The sequence below is a fragment of the Nannospalax galili genome, unplaced genomic scaffold (genome assembly GCF_000622305.1).
Source record: "Nannospalax galili isolate Female #2095 unplaced genomic scaffold, S.galili_v1.0 scaffold117, whole genome shotgun sequence".
Lineage (NCBI taxonomy): Eukaryota > Metazoa > Chordata > Mammalia > Rodentia > Spalacidae > Nannospalax > Nannospalax galili.
The window spans coordinates 268842-286044 of record NW_008341422.1 but is presented as its reverse complement, the minus strand read 5'-3'; the positions used below and the strand labels follow the sequence as shown (position 1 = coordinate 286044).

Below are 17203 nucleotides of genomic sequence, written 5' to 3'. Positions count from 1 at the left end.
TTTCACAAGTGATTGAAATGCTACTAATTTAGCATGACGACTTTATGGTTGGGTGAAGTTGGCAGGGCCGAAGAGATGTTTGTTTACCCGAAAGCAAATGACTTCAAGGTTTGGAAACCACACCTCCTGCCCCGCCCTACAGCCGTGCAGTTTTGCACACAGTGGGGGAGGATTCCTGATAGCAGGCACCAGCTGCCTGGGGTCTTTCCAGCAGCAGAGTGAATTAAGGGGATTTCCTTCAGGGGATGTGCCACTGGTCACTGGAGTGCCTGGTCCTATTTTGTTTTTTAGATGAGGCATATGTCAATTGCAGATTTCCCAATCCCTGTTCCCCCCTTTCCATTTCTCTGCTTCCTCTTCCTTTTTCTTCCCTCACCTTTGGTTTTCAGCACTTCCCCCCATTGTTCTGAGGGTTTGTTTTTTAAGGGGTTTGGCTTTGCTAACAGGAGTCAGAGGGCGGAAGAGGCAGCTCTGCCTGAGCTGCGCCTCCTGGAGCACAGGTGGAATAGTCTGCTTTGAAAGGCGTTGAGAATATTTGGATTAATAGCATTTGCTCTAGTATTTTTCTCTCATTTCGGATAATCAAAGAGCTCAGAAAGGTTTGAGCGGTGCAGGGATTCTTCCAGCTTGTCCTTGGGAGCAAGCATCGGGAACAGGGTTGATCTAAAAATGTTTTCTGAGTGAGACCTCATTGGGGCGGGCTGCAGATTCACATCAAGGGTGTGTCAGCTTTCAAAACAGCTCCTTGGCTGAAAGGGACATGGTATTTTAGAGGAACTGGAGTCTAAGCTCCCACCAAATGAACCCCCAGATTCCAGACTATGGTGTGAGAAATCTGGGGGCTGTGCACTGTGAACAGCTGAGCTCCTTGGTGGCAGGATGCTTCAGGAAGGCTGAGCAGCCTTTGAGATGATGCAGGCATCATTTGGGAGATTTGCTTTTTCTATGTTCCTCTGTGTCTGCTTTACTATGCACTTTCATTCTATTTGTTTATTGGTTTTTGGTGTTTTGTGTTTTGCCTAGTGTAACGGGCTAAAAGGCCAAGCTTTTGTGCTGGGATGTGGAGGATATTTGTGGAATGACCCTCACTGTGGCAGGTCATCCTGTCACAGCTGTCTGGCTTCCTGTCATTGACTGTGTATATATCTTGAGGATAGGGATGAGGATTTTACCCCCCAGCCCTGACCCTGGCCTCTAACCAGAGCACTGTCACCTGCTTAGCCTGAAGCTGAGGCTCCAACACCACAAAGAGGCCACTTTAAGGTGGTATGTGACAGGTCTGAGATTTCATCCCTCTCCCTAAAAGACTGGAATCTAGAGACATCATCTCCTGGGCTTTGGTCCCCCTGGGTTTGGGTCTTTCCTTTCCTTTAGAGCTCCTCTTCACTCATAGCCCTGCTTCTGACTTGGAAAGTCTTTTCTCTTAAAAAGTAAACTCCTGAAACAAATGAATTAAAAAGGAACTAAAGATTTATCATAGAAAACTTAAAAAATAGAAAAATAAAAGCATCCACCACAATATAAGGGGACAAATGCTAAAGTCATCTTCAATCTCCCAGTTGGAGACAACCATTGCTAATGATTCTTTTCTAATTTAAAATGAGTCTGCACGTGTTTATATGGCCTTAAGTGTGTGTACATAAAGATACATGTATCTAAGTTAGAGTTCTGATGTAACATACTAGCTTGGACATTTCCCCATGACATTAATATTTTTGGGAGGGTCACAGGGAATTCCCATGTATGGCTATACCTACTGTAGTATCTTAAATTAGTAACCTATTGTAGTAACTGTTTTCCAAACATAAAACACTGTATCTTATTCACCTCTCTAGGTCTCGGTCTCTGTCTCTGTCTCTGTCTTTCCTCTCTCTCTCTCATTTTGTTTTATTGAGACAAAGTCTTGCTATGTAGCCCAGACTGATTTCAAAATCAAGATCCTCCTGCCTCAGCCACCTGAGTGCAAGGATTACAGGTGTGTGCCACTACTTCTAGCTAATAGACTTTTCTCTATATCCCAAATTAGTACCTTTTTGAATACTTTCCTGGAATTGGAATTTCTAGGTTCAGTGACTTGGAACTTTTAAAACATACATACATGATGTTGTTTGTTGGCACCAATTTACCCTTTACTAGTGCAAGGATGCCCTAGCCCTGCTGGATAACTGGATTCTGCTAGCTAGACCTTTCTTTCTCTTATGAGAACCTGCCTGGGGTCTAACTCTGGGGCCATGATGTTTACCATTCATAATCTTGCATCATCTACCCTGGTCCCTGTAGAGCCCCATGGTAGACCCTGTGAGATGAATCATTGGGTCAGGGCCTTAGTGAAGAATCAGTCACTCTCCCTTCCCCAGTGGGGGCCAGGTACTGAGTAGGAACTGGAAAGAGGACTGAAGGATGCCTCTGAGGTGGGTGACCACTTAATTTGCATTTTGTATTGTTTCATGTAGAGCAGAGCGAAGGCATGGAGTCTGGTGTCCTGGGCTCTAGTTTTGGCTCTCCTAGTTATTAGCTCAATGACCTTGGAGAAGTCTCTGGAGCTCTTTGTGCCCCCAAATGAATTCAGTGATGTCTTCCTGGTGGAACTGTTGAGATGCAGAAATGAGACATGGCCTGCCAGCATGTGGTATACTAAAGTACAGTTTAGATGTTGCTTAGTGACTGGGTTATGATTGGAGCACTACATCATTAAGTGACTTTGTCATTGTGTCTCCTGACACAAACCTAGATGACAGAGCCTACTGCATACCTAGGCTACACAGTACGAGTATGTGTGTGCACGTGTGAGAGTGTGTGTGCACAGCCTACTGCTCCCAAGGCCATGATGAGGGAAACGAGATAAGATCAAATCTGGCACAGGAGAAGATGAAGAAATCAAGAGGCTGCTCAACATGAGCTTGAGAAGCCCGCTGCCTTTGAACCTCGTGGCACTCTGTTTTGTGGTAAACTTTTTCTAATAAATAGATGTATGCTTAAAAGTATGGTTTGGTAAATAAATAAAGCAGTAACATAGTCATTTATTATCAAGTATTGTGAATCTGTGGTTAAGTGTGCTATATGGCAGTGTAGCAGGTCTGTCTACACTAGCAGCACCTCTGACGGGTAAGTAATGTGCTGTGTATGACATCAGTAGGCAATACAAATTTCCCAGCCCATTGCAATCTCTCGGTGCCACTGTGGTGAATGTGTTGGTTGGTCTGCTGTTGGTTGAATCATCCTTACACAATGGGTGTTGGGGGGAAAGAGCTGCCGCCCTCTTCCATACCTTCTGCATCATGTGTTACTCTTGCTGAGTTTCAGGACAGTGCCTCTGGGTCTTTTGGCCTCAGAGCTTGTATCCTCCTGTTGCAGGTCATCAGAAACTGGACTAAAGGGCTAGATGCAGTGTCTGTGCCTGTGCCTGTAGTTCTAGCACTCGGAAGGCTGAAGCAGGAGGGTCCCTCAAGTGTAGGAATTTGTCACTAGCTTAGGCAGCATAGTGAAACCCTGGGTCAAAAACAAAAAGCAAAACAACAACAGTAATAAAAACCAAACCAGGGCTGGGGAGATGGCTCAGTGTTAAAGCATGTTCTCGGCAAGCATGAGGACTGGAGTTCAGAGTCCCAGAATCCAGGTAAATGCTGAATATGTGGGCAGCCCACCTGTAATTCCAGACTGGGAAGCTGGACTCAGGGATCCCCAGAGCAAGCTGGCTAGTGAGACTAGCCACACCAGCAAGCTTGGGTTTGTGTGGGAAATACCCTGGCTCATTGAATAAAGTAGAAGAGGGATCAAGGATGATTCTCAACATCAACCTCAGGCTTCCACATGGAGGTGTACACATATGCATATACATTGACCCCCCCATATGCAAGTATGCATGCACACCATACACACATGAAAATGGAAAAAGAAAGGAAAGAAACTAAAGGAAATTAAAATAACGCGAATGACAGACACTGGATAAAAGGCAGAAACTCTGAGCAGAGCCGTCTTTGGAGATTTTGAAGTGTCTGGGAAGGGAGATTTGTGGTTCCAGGTGGTCAGTCACTGGCCTCACCACTTAGGCGACTCATATACCTAAATGGCTGACTCAGCCTCAACTTCCTCCTCTGCCAAGGGGGTGTGAGTGGAGTCTCTGCGCTCCATAGAGTGTGGCCAGATGTCCTTCAGGGGCAGGTCAAGTGAGAAAACAGACAAAGAAGATCAATGAGCCAGGCATGATGGTGCATGACTTTAATCCTAGCACTCTCTGTGAGATTGAGGCCAGCCTGGTCTACATAGCCAGTTACAGGATAGCTTGGGCTACAGGGAGACCCTGTCTCCAAAATATATAAATAAATAAATAAACAAACAAATGAATAAGTAAATAAATGCTACTTATCATGTGCCATCTGTGAGTCAAGGATCCTACAATATATTTTCCATTTATTCATTAAATTGACTAATATATCTGCATGTAGAGGGGAGGGGTGGAAGTTGGTAAAAGGTTAGAAATGCAGGCAAAGCCTGTGGCTGGATCTTACAATAGGGACTGGGCATTTGGGCCTCCAGCTTCTGGAACTAGAGATGGTAGATGAAGAGTGTGTGTGTGTGTGTGTGTGTGTGTGTGTGTATGTGTGTATGTGTGCACGTGTATATTTGTTTTTCTTTTTAAAAGCTTACTATGTGCCAGGCTAAATACTAGGAATAGAACAGGAAGTTAGTAAATAAGGCTTGTGTTCACAGCAGGACAATAATGTTCCCTGTTAAATAAGAATCTTGTGAAATCAGTTAGCCAGTGTCTGGTGTATGGAGGGGTCTGTTTTCTGCCATGTTGGGCTGAGGGCCCACACTGAGCTGAGGAAGCTGTCGCTAGTTTTTCTCTGGATCCATCCAGAGTCAGGGGGTCTGGGGTGTCCTGAGGTGTTTATTCCCCTCTGATGAGAGTGGGGCTGGGGAAGGGTGATCTTTCCTGTGGAAGGGTTCAGGGGGTTATTGAGAAGCCCATGGGAGCTGTAGAGAAGATGCAGGTGGGACGTAGCTGGAGAGATGACTCAGTGTTGGCTGCCTTCCTCAGATGTCCCTTACAGGTCAGTCTGAGGGCACATCTTTGTGCCTCTTGATTATTGCTGATTTGACTGGGGAAAATTCTGAAGTGCCAGCAAAAGCTCTGGTTAGGAAATTACAGAAGGTTGTGAGCCAAGGAGAGTGACCCCTGTTCTCCATATGGCCCTGATGGAGGCAGGGCCAGGCTGAAAGGCAGACACATAAAGTGCCCATTTGGTAAGGGCCGCTGACTGCCAGACAGGTAATTTCACCCAATCCCCAACAGCTTTACAGGAGAGACACCAGCACTTCAAGGGAACAGATGGTTGAGTGGAGGACTGAACATGCTCAGCATTTCATAGCCAACCAGGAGGAGAGTCAGGGTTCAATCTCAGGCCTGTCTGAGTCTAGCAAAATCTGGAAGAGGAAGCCTTCACCATGTGGCACCCTTAGGACTGGATGGGTTCCTTTCAGCATGGCTGAGGCAGTCTGAGCCTGCTTACCCAGTTAGTGAACTAGCTAGGAATCCTTGAGCTCCTTATTTCTCTCCTGATGTCCCAAACCGGCCGTTTTACTCCTCATCACCAACCTCTGAGGTGGGCTTCCCTGAAGTCTGTTCGAATATGCCAGTGAGATTGGTGCACCCAGTAGGATATGGCTGAGTGAAGGCTGGCTGCCTCGTGCATGGGGAGAGTTCTCAGGGTCTCTTTCAACTTCAGAGAGCCACCTCACTGGTCTAGGTGGGATCAAAGACCTGGTCACCTCAGCCCAGTGTGGAACAACTCTTCAGGCCACTTTGGGTCTGGAGCTTGCAGTATAGTTGCTAGAGGTTGCTGGGTCTGCACAGTGGGTTGGTTTTTACTCTGTCCCCACTTCTGAAGGTGCTACCCTCCTTAATGCCACCCCCACATCCTGATACCTGCTTCCTTGGGGACACAAAGAGCATCATGCATTAAGGAAGACCTATGGGCTGGGGAGGTGGCTCAGTTGTTAAAGCACTTGCTGTGATAGTGCAAGGACCTGAGTTCAGATCTATAGCACTCACATAAAAATCAGGGTGTGGTAGTACCTGCCTATAATCCCAGCACTGGTGAGGTGGAGACAGGCAGATTCTTGGAGTTTACTGGCTAGCCAGCCAATCTGAATTTGTAAGCTCCAGTTTCAGTGAGATACCTTGTCTCAAAAAATAGTCATCTGTTAGGCTAACTACTAGATCTTTATTCTTTCTGCATGTGGATATATGCACATGCATGTGGAGGACATGCGACATCAACCTCTGGCCTCCACATGCATGCGCATACATCCACATAAACACATGCATGCATGAACTACATACACATGCAGAAAGAATGAAGATCTAGTAGTCAACCTAGCAACAACTGCGATTTTGAAATAGTGTGAGTACAGATGGTGTTCTGAGGTATCTGCAGCAGTTTTACTGGGACTTATTACACGTCATACACATTCATAATGGAAAGAAATGCTAACTTAAAGACTAAAGGTTAGTGTTAAAGGTTAAAGTGTTAAGGTTAAGTTAAAGGTTAGTAGAAATCTGGCTTTTCCCATTTCCCTACATGAACTTCCCTGAATTCTGTCCATAGACACTCAAAGAGTCCAAGGTTAAGAATTCCTGATTTAGAGGCTGGAGAGGTGGCTCAGTGGTTAAGACCACTAACTGCTCTTGCAGAGGACCCAGGTTCGGTTTCCAGCACCTACACGGTGGCTAACGACCATTGCTAACTCCAGTTCTATGGGATCTGACACCATCTTCTGGCTCTGTGGGCACTGTGTGCACGTGGTGCATGCACATGCATGCAGGCAAAACACTCATACACATAAAATACAAACAGATAAAAAATTAAAATGAAAAGAATTCCCAATTTAGAAGAAGTTTGGAAGATCAGAGAAAGGTAGCTACAAAGACTGGTTCGAAATCAGAGAATGGCAGGAAGAGGCAGTGTCCATACCCCTGAAGGGGTGGCCAGGTCCAGCAGATCAGGGACAGGACCTCAGGCAGATCTTAGAAAAATGGTGATCCTCTTTTTTTATATAATGTTGTCGCATAAAATGTTTGGGATACACTTGTGCTAAAAATTATTCAGTGAAATTATTCTCTGGTTTGATGGACTGGATGTTTTGATGCAATGTGTTGTAAAGGACATGACAGTGAAGATGCAGGGCAACTCTGGAGAACAAAACATCTGAGCTAAAGAGAGCAGAGAAGTGGCGTTTACTACCACCCCCTTCATAGTTATTCACTGTTGATTTTTAAGTGGATGGTGTCTGAGTTGCTGTGATAAAATACCCTGTCAAAAAGCAACTTAGGAAGCGGGGCATGGCAGCACACACTTTAGTCCCAGCACTGGGGAGGCAGAGGTAGGTGGATTTCTGTGAGATCAAGGCCAGTCTGATTTACATAGCAAATTCCAAGCCAGTTGTCGCTATAGGGAGACCAACTTGGACTAGAGAGGGCCTATTTTTGCTCACAGTCCAGGTGGTAATCTATCATTTTGGGGAAGTCAAGGCAAGACCTTGAAGCAACTAGTCACGTCAGTCAAGAGCAGAGAGAAATAAGTGCATATATGCTTAGTATTCTGCTGGCTTTCTCTATTCTTACACTGTCCGGGACCCAAGCTAGGGCATGTTGCTGCCCACAGTGGGTTGGGACGTCCCACATCAATTAGACAATTCCCCACAAACATGTCCTTAAGTCAGGCTGATTCAGACAATTCTTTCTTGAGACTCTCTTCCGAGGTGAATCTAGGTTATGCTAAGTTGACAGTTAAAACTAAGCAGCACGGGTAATGATTCCAACTGGGGGTTGCCTTTACCAGAGTAATCAGAATATTTTTGATGTCATATATTTGTCAGAATCAGGTATATGAAAATTTTTTTAATTAAAACCTTTTTTCTTACAATGTTTTCTATGTATCATATTAGCTTGGCACAGCATGGACAAATACCTCCTGATATTTCTCACATGCATTTCTCAGAAAGCCAGGGCTCTGTAACCAGTGACAAAATCCTCTCAGAAGATTAACCACCACAGGGCCCTTGCAATAGTGTTCTCTTTGCTGACCTGGACTGTATCATTGACTTTTTGCAAAGCTGACTCCTTGGCTTTAGTCTCTCAGGGAGAGCTGTCTTGACTTCTCTATATTTGTTAGATTCTCTCTCTCTCTCTCTCTCTCTCTCTCTCTCTCTCTCTCTCTCTCTCTCTCTCTCTCTCTCTCTCTCTCCCCCCCTCCTTCTCCGTTATGTCTTTGTCCTGGAATTATTCGCCTTCTTTTCTCATAATTCATAGATTTGGCTTTGTATGGTGTCCCAAATTTCTGGATATTCCATTTGTGAGTCAAAAATTCTTTTATTTATTTATTTATTATTTATTTATTATTTATTATTTCTCTCTCTCTCTCTCTCTCTCTCTCTCTCTCTCTCTCTCTCTCTGTGTGTATGTGAATATGTGTAAGAAGTCAATATCAGATGCTCTCTATCATTCTCCATCTTGGTTTTATTTTATGTGTATGAGTGTTTTGCTCTGCATGTATGTAAGTGCAGTGCCCGTGGAGGCCAGAAGAGTGTCGGATCACCTGGAACTGGAGTTACAGATGGGTGTTAGCTGCTATGTGGGTGCTGAGAACTGAACCTGGCTCTTCTGCAAGAGCAGCCGGTGCTCTTAACCACTGAACCAGCTCTCCAGCCCCACCTTGGTTCTTTTGAGACAGTGTCTTTGGTTGGGCTGCCTGGCTAGTGAGCTTCAGGGATCTTCCTGTCTTCACCCTCCTAGTGCGAGGGTCTGAGACATGTGTCACCACACCTGGCTTTTTTGTTTCCTTTTTTCTCCCCGTGGGTACTGAGGATTCAAACTCAAGTCTTCGTGTCTGTGCCACGGGCACTTTTTGGACTGAGTCATCTTTTTTGCCCAAATTAGGTTCTTTTGTTGCTTGTTTTCATGGTATCTTGTTTGCTGTTGATATTTTCTTTCTGTTTTTTTCATTTTATAGGAATTTCAGGACTTGAAATGATTTTATGTTTTGCTTGTTTGTTTATTACAGTATTTCTCGGAATCTAATATACCCCGAATGCCGTGCTACACTGTTGTTATCTGTTCCACTGAAAAGGAAAAAGAAAGCCACAAATCAAACTGTGACATGATGCCTTAATGATAGTTTGGCGCCACGCATGGATTGGGCTCAGTGGCCTCTCACTGATTAGAGATTTCATTCGTCTCCTGTAAGGGTCTGGCAGTTTCTCTACTGTCTGGGGCTTTGCTCAGAGCATGACAGACAAGTCTTTTATACACGCACCAGTAAAGTTCAACCCACATTGTGATTGTCTTTCCATTAAACACTCGTTTGTTACTTTATAGGAAAATGTGGGGTGATGGTCTCTCTTCCAACAATCAAATTTGTGACTTCCCTCCACCTCCATGGCTTTGTGTATGCAAATCATAGGTAGTCTTTTCAGAAACATTTTAACTAGCAATTAAGCTTAAATTGTTGGGCCAGCAAAATGGCTCAGTGGGTAAGTGTGCTTTCTGCCAAGCCTGAAGACCTGAGTCTGATCCCTGGAACCCACATGGTGGAAGGAGAGAATCAACTCCCAAGAGTTGTCCTCTGACCTTCACATGAGCTGTGGTACATACACACACATACACACATAGATAAATGAATGCAAAAAAGGAAATCAAGCTTGTGCTGTACCACTGAAGAATGAGTAACTCAATTGAAATGACATCGACGAGCACTTTTGATTGATGTCACCGCCAAGGCCTAGCCAACAGCATTTGTAAGATGCATTCAATTTCACAGGTATTAAATATGAATGAAAGTTTGCTGTAGAATGGACGAAGCAGTTTCTGGGTTGTGTCAGGAAGCTGAGTCCTCATCAGTTGTGACTACCAGTGTATGCCTAGTACCTGACATAGTCAGGAGGAACTCAATACATACGTGTCAAATGAATGGAGGAATTAATATAATCCTAGACACGGACAGTTTATTAACTACAAAACTGATACTATGGAAATAAAATATTACACCAGTAGCTTCTGTTTTTCCTTTTTTAAAAAAGAATTATTTATTTTATTTTATGTATACGTGCCCGAGTGTATGTATGGGCACTATGTGTGTGCAGGTGCCAAGGAGTCCAGAAAGGACTTCAGATAACCCTGGAGGGGGCTTTGGGTCACCCAAAATGGGTGCTGGGAATTCAACTCCGGTCTCCCGTAAAAGCAGCAAGCACTCTTAACCACTAAGCTTTCTCCCCAGCCTCACATGCTATTTCTAAAAACTCTTTTACTCTGTATTAGATTAATTAGAAATTTCAATGACAAGATGGAGAAATCTGGCTGGGAAGTATGGTGACAGATCTCCACTGGTAGAGGGATCATCGGATGGTGAAGCTATTGTGAACAGTGCATTTCAGTTTCCAAACCTACACTCAGTAGGGACAGTGAGAGGTAATTCTTGGTCACCAGAAGGGACAGATTTGGGAGGACAGGAAACAGTTACATCCATATTAGTGATGTAATTGGCATACTAGGAAAGTCCCAGCCTGTTGAAAAACTGGCAGGCAGCAATGTGACCATTAGTTTTTTTCATTTATGTATTTGTGTGTGTGTGTGTGTGTGTGTGTGTGTGTGTGTGTGTGTGTGGCATTGTGGAAAATGAATTTTCTTTGAAAAACGGAAAAAAAAAATCCCCTACCAAACACCTATTAAGTCTGAGGGGTTTGTTTAATCCTCCATCACCCTTGTGGGTTGTAAAGGATTAATTTGAAAATGGGAAGCTGAGGCCTTGAGCTCAGATTCCAACCGGAGTCCTCTCAACTCTCCATGGCTTTTCTAACCACTCTGCTCTGATTCAGAGAATCTGGGCTCCAGACAGCATGTCGCAGGACTGATATGAGAAATGGAGTTTATTTGTGGAGAGAAGCCCAGAGGGCAGGTTACCTGGATTCCACTCTCTGAACCATTAGCACTGGGCTGATGGGTTTCTAGGCAACCCTGAGAACTTGTGGACTTGGGTAAAATAAGAGATGATTCTGATAACGTGTCCTCCACTATTCCTGCATATTCTCTTCATTCCGTTTCAGTGGCTTTGCTTTTGCTCCTTCTGACACTCAAAAGAGTGTGTGCTAAAAAGCTTGGCAGGATAGGGGAAGGAAGCATAGGAGAAAGCCAAGAAAAAGTAGCAAACAGAAGGTTATGAACATCCATTATGACTAGGTACGGTACGATGATGTACGTCCATGAAGTTGTTCTTAAAGGTTCTCTTCCCTCAGCTGGCTGTCAGTCAAAATGGTGCCACAGGAAGACAAGCAGTCTAAGAGGTCAACCCAGAGGTTTAATCTGGCCCTTACTTATGGAATTTTTGATTCTGGGAATTTCGAATAGTTCTATGGGTGAAGGTTAAAGTCAATGAGAAAACTAGGAATCTCGGGAATGTTGTTCACATTGAATACTTGAAGAATAAAATCACAGTTGTTTCTGAGAAATATCTTTTTTTTTTTTTATGTGTATATGTGTATTGCCTGCATGGAGGTAAGTGCACCTGTGTTGTGCAATGCCTGCAGAAGACAGAAGAGGCGGTTGGATCCCCTGGAGCTGAAGTTATGAGCAGTTGTTAGCTGCCACATGGGTGCTGGGATTCAAATCCCAGTCTTCTGCAAGAACAGTCTCCAGCACCCTCTGAGAAATATCTTAACCAAGAAATACATTAAAAAAAAAACAATTTTTGTGACTGGCATCATGTGGTTGCATCTGACAAGGAGACCTATGAATTTGGTTACTTCCAGACTAGTCAAAATGAAGATGGATTAGAGTCTGAGGACTAATTGGCCTTTGCCTTTCAATTATATGAAATATATTTTAGAAAGAAACCTAGACTAGAAACTCTCATTTATTAGCAAATAAAAATCATTGTACTCTAAAAAAAGATGTTATTATGGAACCCATTATTTTGTAAGCTAACTAAAACATGTAGTAATAATAGCAATAATAATAATAATAATAATAATAATAATAATGCCTATTCCTTTGCCAAAGAGTGGAGAAGGTCCAAGGACAGATGGGGGAGATAAAGATGTCAAAGAAGCTGGGAAGCTAGGAGAGCTGGGGAGAACCTCCACCTTAGGCCTCAGCACTGAGGTGGATTTATCTTTATTTTGGAGCAGGATCAATGTGCCAAATATTCCCATGCTAGCTAATTCACTCAGTTTAGTACTTATCAGCAGGGTAAGGATTAGCCAGGCGCCAGCTAGGAAAGGTCTCTATTTTATCTAAATAGGGGTATAAGGTTCTCCTACTCCCCTAAATACCACCAAGAACCAGTAAAACCCACTGGAACCTGAGAGGAACTGGCTAGCATAACTACTGCTTTGAGCATGGTCAGCTTCCTCCTACAACAGAGTGATGATGCTCAGCAGAGCTTGGATCTTAAAGCCACTGGCCAATGATCTTTTCTACATTCCAGAACTACGGAAGCTGAAATTTATCCTGGGGACCACTCTCCCTTTATTGAGGGGGGACTTCTTCAGTGAGCCATCAGGTTATTCAAAGTAAGGCAAGTATTAACACTTTATTTTTCCTCCTCCTAGGAGGAAGCCCTGAATCAAAGAAGTAATTCAAACATATTCAAACATAGTTCACATGATCCTTACAAAGACCGAGAACCCTGACTGTGGCTGTAGGACTGCAAAGATCCTTGTCCTAACTCAAGTCAGTTTGGCTTGTATTGTTTTGTTTTGTGGTTTTTTTTTTCCTGTATCCCGGTGGACCTAGAACCCTTTATGTAGATCGGGTTGGCCTCAAACTCACAGAGATCCACCTGCCTCTGTTTCTTGAGTGCTGAGATTAAAGGTGTGCAGTAGCATGCTAGCTTTTTTTCTTTTTTAAAAGTGAGAACAAAAAGAAAAAATATCCTATTTATCTTTTCCCCCTCTTTTCTCTCTAGAGGCTAAAGGAAAAAGGAACTGCAAACAGTGTAACTATTGTGAAAGTCAATTTCACTTCCTGACAGTGTCAGAACTGGAAGGTGTTGTGGTGCATGCTGATGCCCCCCCAATACCTGTAGCTTTTTTCCTTGGTAGAGGTGGGGGGGTGGGGGAGGAAGCCAGCAGTGTTTTGGAGCCTGGAACAGAGCTGGCTTTGAGCAGAGCACAAGCTGAGCCTGTGTCTCCAGGGAGAACACTGGCGCTTTATCTCAGGAACCTCTGAACAATCGGCATCTTCTGAGAAGGAAAATATTGTTGCCTGCTGTAATTCCTCAGAGCGGCAGTCTGGTTTGAGAACTGGGAGCTTGGTTAACAGAGGAGGAAGAGGGAAGGGACAAAGCCAGCCTCACTATGCCTTCAGCCATCAGCCCCTGCTCAGCTCAAGGGCTGTCTCTGACCCAGGTCTTCTGTGGGAGGGTGCCCTTTCCATGGTGGAATGAAGACTGAGACCATTCCAGTACTTCCATGCCAAAGCAGGCTGGGTGTGGCTTCTAGTTCTGTTCTACAGAGGGGTTGTGACCTTTGGAAGTCAGTGGATGAATGTCAAAGCAGAGACTCATAACTTGTCAAAGTGCTGGTAATAAGGGACTGTGGGTGCTGGAGCTCAGCCCTAAATGGAAGCTCTATATCACCCACTCCTAGGCCCAGGGAACAGCAGGAAGAGGGGGTGAAGAAACTGTAAGAACTGGATGACAAGGAGGCGAGCTATGAAATGCTATCTTTGAGACATGACACAACCATTGCACTCACAAACACAGCTGTGACACACACACACACACACACACACACGACATGAAAGTAGGATGGGACTATCAGGGAAAGGGGGGCAACAGGTGTGTGAAGAGAAGATAGTTGGGGAGGGAACTATGATAACAACATACTGCTCGCAAGTAATAAACAGCTAAAACTAATAAAACATTTTAAAAAAGAAAGAAAAAACAGGATCTATGGGAGCAATAAAACAACATCCTTGTCCCCAACCCTGTGACAGGAAGAGTGACATTTTTCTTGTTGGATAAGTCTCTTTCCTCCTCGTTAAGGTGAGCCTCATTGTAAGACCTAGGCACTGTGGAAAGGAGCTTTACGTGAGCGTTGAGACCAGAGCCGGGCGGACAGACTTGTAGCAAGAGGTCCAAGAAGAGGGCAGGCAGGGCCTACTCAGCGAGGACAGAGGAGGCTGCCATCCCTTTGAAATCTCTCCTAGCTGGTTGTAGACAGAGGAGACACCAAGAAGTTGGATTCCCTCATGATGGAAGTGCTGTGCAAGAGGGGACACAGCCATCCGATGGGAGGAAGCGGTCGCCGGCTGCACGGTATGCTTCTGCCAGGTCTGGCAGCAGCTGTGGCCTTGCAGATGTAAACTGCATCCCAGTCACAGACGTAGGATGCTCACCTCAAGTGATAAGGAGGGGACAGCCTTGGCCTTGGGATGCTGGTTGGTGTAGGAATGAATTTAGAGATGGACATTCAGCAACTTGAGCTTGAACTTGCAATTCCTCTGGACAATTTGTCTCTAAACATCAACAGGCCTCCACATGCACACACATACACACGAACTAATACTCACACTAGTGCCCACACACATATGAAAACGGAGAAGAATAATCCTTATGACAACCCTGGGCAGCACCTAAATTTTTTTTTTTTTTTGGTCTTTTTGAGACAGAGTCTCCCTATAGCCCCAGCTGACCTGGAACTCACTATGTAGACCAGGCTGGCCTCGAACTCACAGAGATCCACCTGCCTCTGCTTCCCAAGTGCTGGGATTAAAGATGTACGCCACCACACCCGGCTATTCTACCTTTTAAAGGTGAGGAAGAAGAAACTAGTTGGCTTTTAGGTGGCTGTGGATCCCCAGTGGTGGAGCTAAGACAATTTGTAGCCATTTCCAGTTAGCATTTGGCTGGGGACTTCTCCTATCTACAGCGCAGCACCCTGGTTGCTGCAGAGATGTGTCCTCACTTTGTTGGTCTGGGGCCTCTGTGTGGACAGGTGGTCTCTCCCAATGCTGTTACATCTAGTTTCAGAAGCCCTAGGAATTTTGGGGACCTCCAATGTCCATTTTCTTTACTGTCGTGGTTCTGCCAGCCCCACTTCCTGCATGACTCAGAAATATAGCCAGGCACTTTTGAGCATGTGAATCCTGTTCTCTGTCTCTGGTTCTCCTGCCATCCCCAGTGCCGTTTAAGAAAGACAAGATCGTTTCTTTGCTACCAGGAACATTGCAGCCTTAGAAAGCAGGCTGCGGCCTGCCCAGCTCTCCTTGGGGTGGGATAATGGGGGCCATTTGGATTCATAGCTCTGGGTAGTTCTTGGCAATCTATAACTCCGCTGTGTGTTGCCTTCTGGTGAAAAGAACACTAGTATTTGATGACGACATGTTATTTCAGTCTCATTTCTGACAATAATGGTACAAATTTTCTTTCTCTTGACACATTGGAGATTGCCAGGAGGAGAAAAAGAAGAAAAGAAATCTAAATCTATTCTTAACAACTGAAAGAACTAGAAAATGAGTTGTTAAAGGTGGTGAGGAGGCCAGCCCAGCCAGGGCTACAGGCTGAGCTGCAGACCTACTTTTTCAAACTGCTTTGATCTGCCTTGGCATGTCCAGCCTGTTGCACTATCTAGAGGGCCCTCTGGGGATGATGGCTTCCAGGAACAGGAATGGGCTTCCTCAGCAGGTTTTTTGTTTGTTTTTAGACACTCTGATTGTTAGTGTTGTCAACCTGACCGGATCTAGAATTACCCAGGAATGTGCCTCCGGGCATACTTGTGGGGGAGTTATCTGGATTATGTTAATTGTGTGGGGAGACCCCTCTTAACTGTGGGTGGGACCATCCTGTGGGTAGGGGACCCTGGGCTGTATACAGCAGAGAAAGCCAGCTGAGCAGAATGATTGCACTCATTTACTCTCTGCTTCCGGACTGGATGTGCTGTGTTCAGCTGCTTCAGGCTGCAGTCATGACTTCCCTGCAGTGATGGACTGCACAAGAACCATGAGCCAAATAAGCCCTTTCACCCTCAGTTTGCTTTTGTCATGGTATTTTACCTCAGCAGGAGGAAAAGCTAAACAGACAGAGGCTCATGCATCTCAGACTGGCCTACATAGGGATATGTGCCCAAGATAACCTAGAACTCTTGATCCTCTTGCCTCTAACTTGAGAGTGCTCAGATCATAGGTGTGTACCATTGTGGCCAATCTATGCATTGTTGGAGAATCAACCTGAGGATTGATGCATGCTAGGCAAGCATTCCACCAGTGGAGCTGCATCCCTAGCTTTCTCAGTAGCTTTTGTTTAAAGAGCTGCTTGCTTGGGACTCAGAAACCACCTCTTTTCCTCAAGGCTCAAAGGTGACCATAAGGTATGAAAAAGAAATACTTAGAACAGCTCTCGATACTTCTGCCTTAGGGTGTCTGACGGTGGCATATTTATTTTCTTCTGCTTGGAGGGGTAATCGCCCAAAATGGGATGGAATGACCTCACCATTAAGCAGACTTTGATGACTATAGGCCTGGAGTTTCAGCGGAGCCCAGAGGGAGCTGGTTCACCCAGCCAGAATGACCTATGTCCTTGCCCTCCGATCTTTCCCAGTAAGATTTTAAAGTGGTACATGGAGTTATGTGGCAAACAGAGTTTTCTGAGAATTTCTTTTGTTCTACTTGAAAATTATGTCCTGTTAGCTCTTAAAATATATCATTGTATTGGTAGTGTGGCTCATTGGTTTTCTTTCTTTTTTTAAAAAAATTATTTATTTAATAACCACATACTTAGAAGAAGCATTTCATTACAACAGTATTGACATATTCAATAACAATCCCTGAGCTAAGATGCATCTCTTTCAAAATTGGCTGTAAATTTTTAGGTTTACAGTTGAATTATTACAGTTATACAATATTGTAGTCAGTATAAACCCTCTAAGACATAAAATGGAATGACTTTTTACCCTTTAAAGAAGGTCCCCATTTCATTTTAAGATATGCTGTTTCTTACATTTCTAATGCTACTAACACTTACATGTTTGCACATGTGTCTTTGATCTCTATTTATCTGATTATTACTAGTCACAGTCAGTTACTCTCTGAGCTCCTTGGCATCTGAGCATGGATACAAAGTCATCAGGTAGATGTCAATGGTAATATTTTTCACATCAACTAATTATTAAGGAGCAAATTGTTATGCTTTGAAGAATGAAGAATTAT

General features: G+C 44.3%; 1 protein-coding gene and 1 pseudogene across 1 annotated transcript in view; one reads left to right on the top strand and one right to left on the bottom strand.

The window, feature by feature from the left end:
• Positions 1 to 17203, bottom strand: part of Lipc (lipase C, hepatic type) — a 138105-nt gene that overhangs the window by 38648 nt on the left and 82254 nt on the right.
• Positions 11309 to 11844, top strand: LOC103737146 (annotated as a pseudogene).